The sequence below is a fragment of the Micromys minutus genome (genome assembly GCF_963924665.1).
Source record: "Micromys minutus genome assembly, chromosome: 9".
In the NCBI taxonomy this organism is placed as follows: Eukaryota; Metazoa; Chordata; class Mammalia; order Rodentia; family Muridae; genus Micromys; species Micromys minutus.
This window is the reverse complement of record NC_137978.1, coordinates 59,345,414-59,353,771: the sequence shown is the minus strand read 5'-3', so window position 1 is coordinate 59,353,771 and position 8,358 is coordinate 59,345,414. Positions and strand designations below refer to the sequence as shown.

The window sequence follows — 8,358 nt, the reverse complement described above, 5'->3', positions numbered from 1 at the left end:
TAAATTACTGCACCCACTACTCAGAGTAGATGTGAGTTAAAATACCATTTGCAGGAAGGAATGCCTGTAAAGGAAGTTTAATAGTTAAGCCCTATGGATCTGTGGATACATCATTAACATATTGAACACTCTTTTCAGCCAATGTGAACATAGGAAACATTTCTTTATTCAAGGAATATGGAATATTGTTTCAGTTCAGGAATCTGGCAGGAGACTGGCAGGTTACATAAGCCTTAGGTGTGTGACCAGGGTCTTCAGGTCTCAACCTGCTCTACCCTAAAAAACTCCCTGGCATGGTATTAAATCCAAAATTTATAGGCTACTGAGTCTATAGGATAAAAATTTAAAGTTTACTTTCTAATTGTTATAACTCAGAAATCCCTGAGCTTATTCAAGCTCAGAACCTAATACCCTACCAGTCTCTAACATGAGATATTACTATCCTTGAAAATCCTAACCCATAAAGAAATCCTATATGAAGTCTGCCTTCCAATCAATTGTCTGTTTCTAACCTGAGTAAAGGTAGAAGTAAAGTAAAGGTACTGGGAAATTCCTTCTGTGATTTTCCCAGTAAACTTTTTTGTGTGGGGAGCTGTTCCATGGGACTTTGGGACAAATCTTAGCATCTGATTGTCAGGAGACCTTTACTGAAGAGCTGTAACACTTATTCTAGGACACGTTTTGCCAAAGTGCTGAAAATTATTATTCAGGGTAACCCACAACACACATCCCACCAGGGATGAAAGAATTCCAGGTGTTATTTAACAAAATTTCTGTTTTGTCTCATGAGTTGTGACTCTGCCAGACCTAGTATTTGTGGAGACCTTCATGATGATATCACCTAACCAGTAAACATCAATCATAGTCTTTCATTCTGACCAATAAACTCAGAGTTATACAAAATCTTGCTTTGTCTCTGATATGGTAGCTTTTTGATGCCTTTATGCATAATGACCCATCAAGAATACATTTTATCACCACTCAGAAAAAAGGTTTCATGGAAAATTGCAGAAAAACAAGAAATTGGAGACTAGAATTAGAGGGATCTATATACTAACAAATGCACATTAAATACTAATAATGATATTTACATTTCACATAAAGGTCAGTAAAATAATTAGTCTTTGAAATCAAGAACTAAGGTCTATTTGGTCAAAACTGTGAAGAAAAAAACCCAGGCTATGCAACTACAAATGTGTTTCTTTATGTAAAAGTGGCTGAGTTTGAACGGCCTGTAGATAGCAAGGAGCAATGGAAATAATAGAGAGAAAGGGCAGTATGTAGCTGAGACTGTGGTTAGCAGATGTCCAAATGAAGGAGGCTCTGTGTTTCACAAGCACCAAGAATCAGAGCCCTGAAGGCACTGAAACATGGAGGCACACAGGCAAAAGACCATCTAAGGGGTCTCCATAGGCCACAGATGTCTCAAGGTTCTAGAGGCAGTAGTGATCCTCTGTGTTGGCAAACCAGTCCTCTGGACACTCCACACACTAATCCTCATGTGATGGAGAAAAGAAAGTATCATCATGGCAGCTTCTACACCTCTGATCTACAGGACTCTTCACTAACCTTCATGGAAGAAACTTTTCAACATGCACAACTTTGCAGTTGACTGTGAAAACAAACGACATCGGTGAAAAGCAAGAATTATAATTCACAATGCTCATCATATTTACTGAATTAAGGTTAATATATATATATATATATATATATATATATATTAAAGTTTATTTACCTAGGTGTGGATGATGCATTTATACTGTTGTTGCTAGAAACACATTTCTAAGTACTTTCTGGATAATTGAGTGCAGTGGGCCTTCCAGCCATAATAAATAAAAAATGAAGCAGTATAGCTGATTGGCCTATGCCAACAATATGAGACCCTGAGGACTGGAATGAAGAATATGAGTTACTTACCAGAGACACCTCAGTATAACTCCAAGATTCGAGCTTGTACAAGAAAAAGAGGAAAATGAAGATCCCTAGGAAATTTGGCCACCTTCATTCTCTTGATTCCTGTAAAACCCATGAAATTCCTGGCAGGTGGAAACTAGACATAACAGTCATGTCCAGACAAAAATAATAGGATGGGCTCAGGAAACCCTGAGCAATTCCCAGGTCATGATGCTGCTTTTGGATGTGTGGTCCCTCCTTGTGGTTAAACTAGGTGCTATAAACCAATGAGTTTAAAGGCCAACATATGTTTACCTTCTTACCCAATGATGTAATGTCAAAATGTAGAAATTCCCCCTTGTGTTTTATTTGTTTGTTTTATGATTTATAAACCCCATTAACCTAGACTTTGGTGCAGCTCTCCTGTCTCTTTGCATCAGGAAGGTTTGTGGCCTGACCACAAGCTTGATTAAAGACTCTCCTGTGCTTAGATTAGAGTTGTGGTTCCTGGTGATCTCATTGGGGGTCTCACAATCTGGGCAAAGTTACATCTTCAGTCTTTTACAAAAATGTTTCTGTAACAAGCTCTTTTGACTCAGGTCACCTTGTTGCCAGTCTTTGGTTCCTTAAGACAATGACTTTTATTTTCTCCTGAATCACATCCAAAATTCTTTAGTGAAAAGGCTATACCACCACAGAGTTTTAAAACTGTACATTTGAGTTATGTACTTCGTGCTTGTGACCTTGACCAAGGGTCTTGATTGAGATTTAAGAAAACTCAGAATCAAAGGCACAGACTCTGGGAGACAGCAAAGTGGCAAAAGCAGACTGGTTTATTGTAGGAACTGTATAAACCTTTATACCCACTCCCAGCATCTAATAGGCTCTCAAGAAGGGATCCGTGAGAACGGCTCTTCCTCAGTGGCTTACTCCATTGCTTCATCCAGCATTAGGGGTCTGTAGCCATGCTGCCCAGTACTCAGTTAGATCAGGGAAGATGAGACATCTTCTTTTTGGCTAATTTGATCCTACATTTCTGACCTCTAAAAAACCATTTTGATAGCCAGTGAGCGTCAGTGTTATTTCCTTTGGCACCACCTCAGAAGGTCTACTATTTAGTTGAGGATGCTTATCTTATGTTGACCTGTCAAGCAGGTTCTTTCCCTTTATTGACAATGAGGCCTGAAAGGACAGCCATCCCAGACAGCGTATCTGTGTGTAAGGAGGGATCCTAAACCAAGGCCAAGAGGTCTGCAGGGAGGCAGTTATGGATACAATCATACTCTCTTTCATGACAAGCTTTATTGTGTGTCGCAATAATTTCCTCTGGGGAAGAAGATTTTAAACTAAGCATAATGTCAATAAAAATTAAAACAAGGGGCCACCGCCATCAGGACTCACAGCTTGCCAACAGAGAGTTGAGCTCCCATAGGAGACTCTAGAGTGTTCTCCCACCTGAGCCCATGGGTGAACCTCCACTTTCTCCCTGCTGAATCGGCAGAGAAACTGCCAGGAACTTACAGGGTGCGTTTATCTTGGTTCTGCTTGGGTCTGGACCTTTCAGGCCTCCAACTGCATCCAGAGCTACTGGCAGCCCATTGTCATTGGAATTCACTGCCTGCCCATATAGGACACAGGACCTATCTCCTTTCTGAGCACAGACACACTGGAGAGACAAGCTCCATTTCAGAAACAACAAGATCAACTAACATCAAAGATATCAAGATGGCAACAGGCAAGCACAAGAACCCAAACAATGAATACCAAGACAAGCTGGCAGCACCAGCACCCAGCTCTACTGCCACAGCAAGTAGTGTATGTCCCAACAAATGAAAAAAATCTTCCATTATTTGTACTGAAAATAGTGCCTGTTGCGGATACAGGGCCCTGAGAAGCACATGAATTAAAGAAATACAGGAGAACACAGAGAAACAAGTACAATCACTTAGAAAAATATGGGAAGAAACAAACTGATGAACAAACCACAGGGATCCAACTGTAAGAGCTAGAGAAAAGACTGAAGGAGCTGAAAGGGTTTGCATCCCCATGGTAACAACAACATTGTCAACCAACCAAACACTCCAGAGCTCCAAGGGGCTAAAACACCAACCAATGAGCACACATGGAGAGACCCATGGCTCCGGGTGCATGTGTAGCAGAGGATAGCATTTCCTGACATCAATGGGAACAGAGACCTTTGGTCCAATAAAGGCATGTTTTCCCACCGTAGGGGAACACCAAGAAAATGAGGTCGGAGAGGTTGGTTGAAAGAGTGAGGACCTTCAAAGAAGAAAGTGGAAGGAGAGGGTAGAGGGAGGAAAATGGGAAAAGGGGATCTCATTTGTAATGTAAATACACAGAATACCCCCCCCCCAAAAAAAAAAAAAAAAAAAAAAAAAAAAAAAAAAAAAAAAAAACTTGGAATCAAAACCAAAGACTCAGGAGGAACAATCTCAGAATTCGCCACACATTTCTGGGTCTGAAAGAAAATCTTCCTCAGTAATCCAGTCCCCACATGTTCTCTGAGAGATAAATTGGACTAGAACTGCAGCAGCCTCAGTGAAGAAGGTTCCAGATCTGAGAACTTGACATTCCTGCCCTTGGGGACAAATAGGAACCTAAGGTAAATTATTTGTGGCTCCGTGCACTGATAGGGGAGTCTACTGGTGGTCAGATAACACACAGGGGTAAATTAACAAGAATGGAAAAATGAAAAAGGAGCAAAGTGTGTGTTGACTCTGCTTTTTGCTTAGTAGAGGACTTCCACGGTTGTTAGGCCATGGCTGTATGCTCACATCCTGTCTCCAGTGGAGGAAGGTCATCAGAGAAGCAAGTCCTTATGGTTGATTTTCCTGCTGGTCTTGATGTTTATGTGCTAATTTTGCTTCCTCAAGGAGGCTGCCAAGGAGGCTCTCAAGTACCCTTGTTCTTTCTTTCTTTCTTTTTTGTTGTTGTTTCACCATGCTGTTTAATCTAGCATGTTGCCTAGAAAGGCTTCTATTAGCCAGAGTACAAATCCTTTTCCAGAGATCATTTCACCCACTGCTCTGTTTGACTGCCAGCCTCACCTCTCTCTTCAGCAAGGATGAGGCTGATTCCTTTTCTTAGGGGGAGACCCATGGTTTGTTGCACTTGCCAATAACAAAGGTGTTAGACAGCCAAGCGGCAAAGCTGTTGCCATTGGCATCTTACAAATGAACCACATCAAAAGAGCCAAGATGACACTACTGCCAGCTGTGCCAGTGGTCCTGCCTGTGGAGGGACAGGGTGCCCAGCTGGCCTCTCCTCACACCAGCAGGCCTTGTGGGCGGGGCTGACCCGGCCGGTCCAAAGGGAGAGCTGCGGGTGACGCACTTCCGTTTCGCGTCTTCCGGATTCCCCGGGAGCGGACCCTCCTCACTACATCAATCTTTGGTGCTCGCGCGGTGCCACGGCCCTGTCCCCGCCCTCCTGCTGCCCGCCACCCGCCGCCGGGCCGCGCCTGCGGGGACTGCCTTAGCCGCATTCAGGAGAGCCGGCCGCACTTGCGGCCCGTCGCCCGCTGTCACCGCGCTGCCCCGCGAGACCTGGAGGGCGAGCGCCGCGGTGCAGGAAGGGAGCGGCCTGCCGAGGCGCGGCGCTGGGCCGGCCTTCCTTCCCTCAGACTCGCCGCGCTCTGAGCCGCAGCCTTGCTCTTCCCAGGCTCGCTCTTCGGCCGCGGCCTTCTTTCCTTCAGGCTCGTTCCGCGGTCGCGTCCTTGCTTGTCCTAGGCTTGCTCTCCCGGCCGCCGCCTTTTCTTCAGGCTCGCTCTGCGGCCGTCCCCACCCCCTTCCAGGCTCGCTCCGCGCAACCGCCTTCCTCCGCCCAGGCTCGCTCTCCGGCCGCAGCCCCTCAGCCGCCCAGGCTGCGCGGGTGCTCGCGTGGGACCTTGTTGCGTGTCAGCTCGGGCGTCGCCGCAGGGGCGCGGCGCTGAGCGGTCCGCTGCGGCCTCCCCCTCGCGGTCTCCCCAGGTCGTCTGCCCGCCTTCCTCCGCAGTCCGGAGCCTGGAGGAGCCTAGACATGTCGGCGACAGCTGCGCACCCGGCCCGGCACCCAGAGCCTGCCGCCACCACAGCCACCGTCCATCGTTGGTACCGGCAATGGCCTTAGTATCGCCTGATGTGCTTGTGACTGGTTTGGACCCGGAATATTGAGAACTCCTGCCCCCACCCCAGCCGTGCCCGCCCACTGGGCTTACCTGCAGCGCCACTAGACTGTCCGACTTTGAGAGCACCATGGACCAAAGTGGGATGGAGATTCCTGTGACTCTCATCATTAAAGCACCGAATCAGAAATACAGTGACCAGACTATTAGCTGCTTCTTGAACTGGACCTTGGGGAAACTAAAAACGCATCTAACGTGTACCCTAGCAAACCAGTAAGTGTAAAACTGGACGCAGCTGTTCTGCGGCCCCGTGAACCTGGTACCTCCCTTCTCCCAGCTTGCCCCTTCCTCGGCTATCCAATAGGTCTTCATTCGAAATACTTTTGGTTCTGAGGTTGCAGGTGTCTCCTAAGTGATCCATCATTATCTTCCTAATGAGGTTCAGTTAATTAGTATACAGAAATACCAAGAGACAAGAATTTGCAGTTACCACAAAGGGACCGTCTTCCATGGAACTTAAAGTCATCAAATATGAATGTCAGATTCTATTTTTGGTTTTCAGATAAAGAATCACTGTTCATATTAGAACTTTTGTTGCTTTCTAGGTTCAGAATTTTTTCATGGAGAAGAGAATTTTTCTCCCTCTTGGAATAAGTTTGTGACTTAGTGAAAATTATCCTTGAACCATCACTTCATTACGCTGGTTCTAAGTTGCAGATTCACTTCGTTTCCCACTTCCCACCTCCAAGTTCTAAAGAGGATACAGACATTGAGACAAGTGCAGTCCTTCCACATACCCCAGTCATTCAGTACCTGTTTTGTTTTCTGTTGTATTATCTGTCTCAAATCAGTGTGGCTTTGTTTCCAGTTCTTAGTATTGGAAAGATAAACAGAATGGAAACATATGTCTCTGAATTTAGATTTGAAGGGATGTAAGTCTTAGTAAGTCTTGGAATAGTTTGGAGAAGTATGTCATAGAGAGTATTAAAGTGAGACTTTAATATTAAAAAAAAAAAAAAAAAAAAGCCAGGATGTCTCTCTGTTGGTGATTACACCAATTCTTCCTGAGTTAGCACCTCAGTCACCATACAGAGACTACCTGTGTGAAACTTGATGAACTCAGTTATTCTGCCTGTCTCAAAATCAGTCTCAATGGTGTCATTCACCTTGATGAGGGGTTCAGGGTATTGAATAGTACCAGCATCATGGGTCACCAGATGTGGGATTCCTTTTGTTCCCACAAAGATTTTTCTCACTTTGCATAACTTCTACTTGGCCTCCTCAGGTATAATATGATGAACAGCCCTTGGTGTCATAGATCAGACGGAAGTTTTCTCCAGTTTTGTCAATGCTGATGACATTCCTAAACCGAGCAGGGTAGGTTATGTCGGTCCTGACTTTCCCATCAATCTTAATGAAGCGCTGCATGCAAATCTTTTTGACTTTATCTCCAATCAGGGAATATTTAAGTCTGTTCCTTAGTAAAATAATGAGATACCGGCATTCCCTCAGCTTGTGAGGGCCAGTGGATGGGCGAGGAGCAAACACGCCAGTCAACTTACCCAGCATCCAACTTTTAGGAACAGCTACACGCATCAGATGTTTCTTGGAACCATGATCCATGGCTACGCCAGGAATGGGCACCCTACTTATTTCAAGTGAACCTTCTCCCCATTTGATTGGTCAAATAAAGGGAAGAGCCTATAATTGGGCAGTGAAAGGGAAAGGTGCGGCAGGAGGTTTTAGAGAGGGAGAATATATGAAATAGAGGCAGAAAAAGTAAAGGAAGAGAGAGAGGGAGATGGAAGAAGAGGTGAAAGAGAGATGGAGCAGAACCACAAGGCCTGGAGAAGCCCCAAGGAGCAAGCCATCTCATATAAGGAGAATTGAGTAGTGTAGTAGTTAATCTGCCAAATGAATGCATGCAGTTTATAGATATTGTACCTGAATAGTGTGTTCTTTGCTTGGGCATATGTGGTTAATGATGTGGTGAAAGAAAAAAAGAAATTAGTCCCCAACTTATCATGTAGGACCCATCTAACCTGAGATAAAAACTCACTGTCCCTTCTCCACACCAAAATACACAGCATGCACAATGATTTGAGACAGAAGCAGACTCTGGATTGAACGCAGACTGGGGCTGAGGTGCCCAAAAAGAGCTGCAGAGAACCTTTCTCCCAAGCACTAGGATGGCATCTACAGCCAGGGTTAGCACCCTAGCCTGGACCTGGACATGGATGTCCCATGGTAGATTCCCATGGAGGGACAGAGGTCCTGGACAGCAGCTGACTGAAAGGTTGGTTTGAGCAGATCTAGACATTCAAGCCTTCTGAGCATTTTTG

The 8,358-nt window shown here is 45.0% G+C and overlaps 1 pseudogene across 1 annotated transcript; it reads right to left on the bottom strand.

Annotated features, from left to right (window-relative positions):
* Positions 1-4,928: 4,928 nt before the first annotated feature.
* On the bottom strand, positions 4,929-7,639 carry LOC308424418 (small ribosomal subunit protein eS4-like; annotated as a pseudogene). Its single transcript has 2 exons — positions 7,052-7,639; positions 4,929-5,117 (listed from the first exon to the last, which is right to left on the bottom strand). The product of its transcript is annotated as a small ribosomal subunit protein eS4-like (transcript).
* Positions 7,640-8,358: the final 719 nt, after the last annotated feature.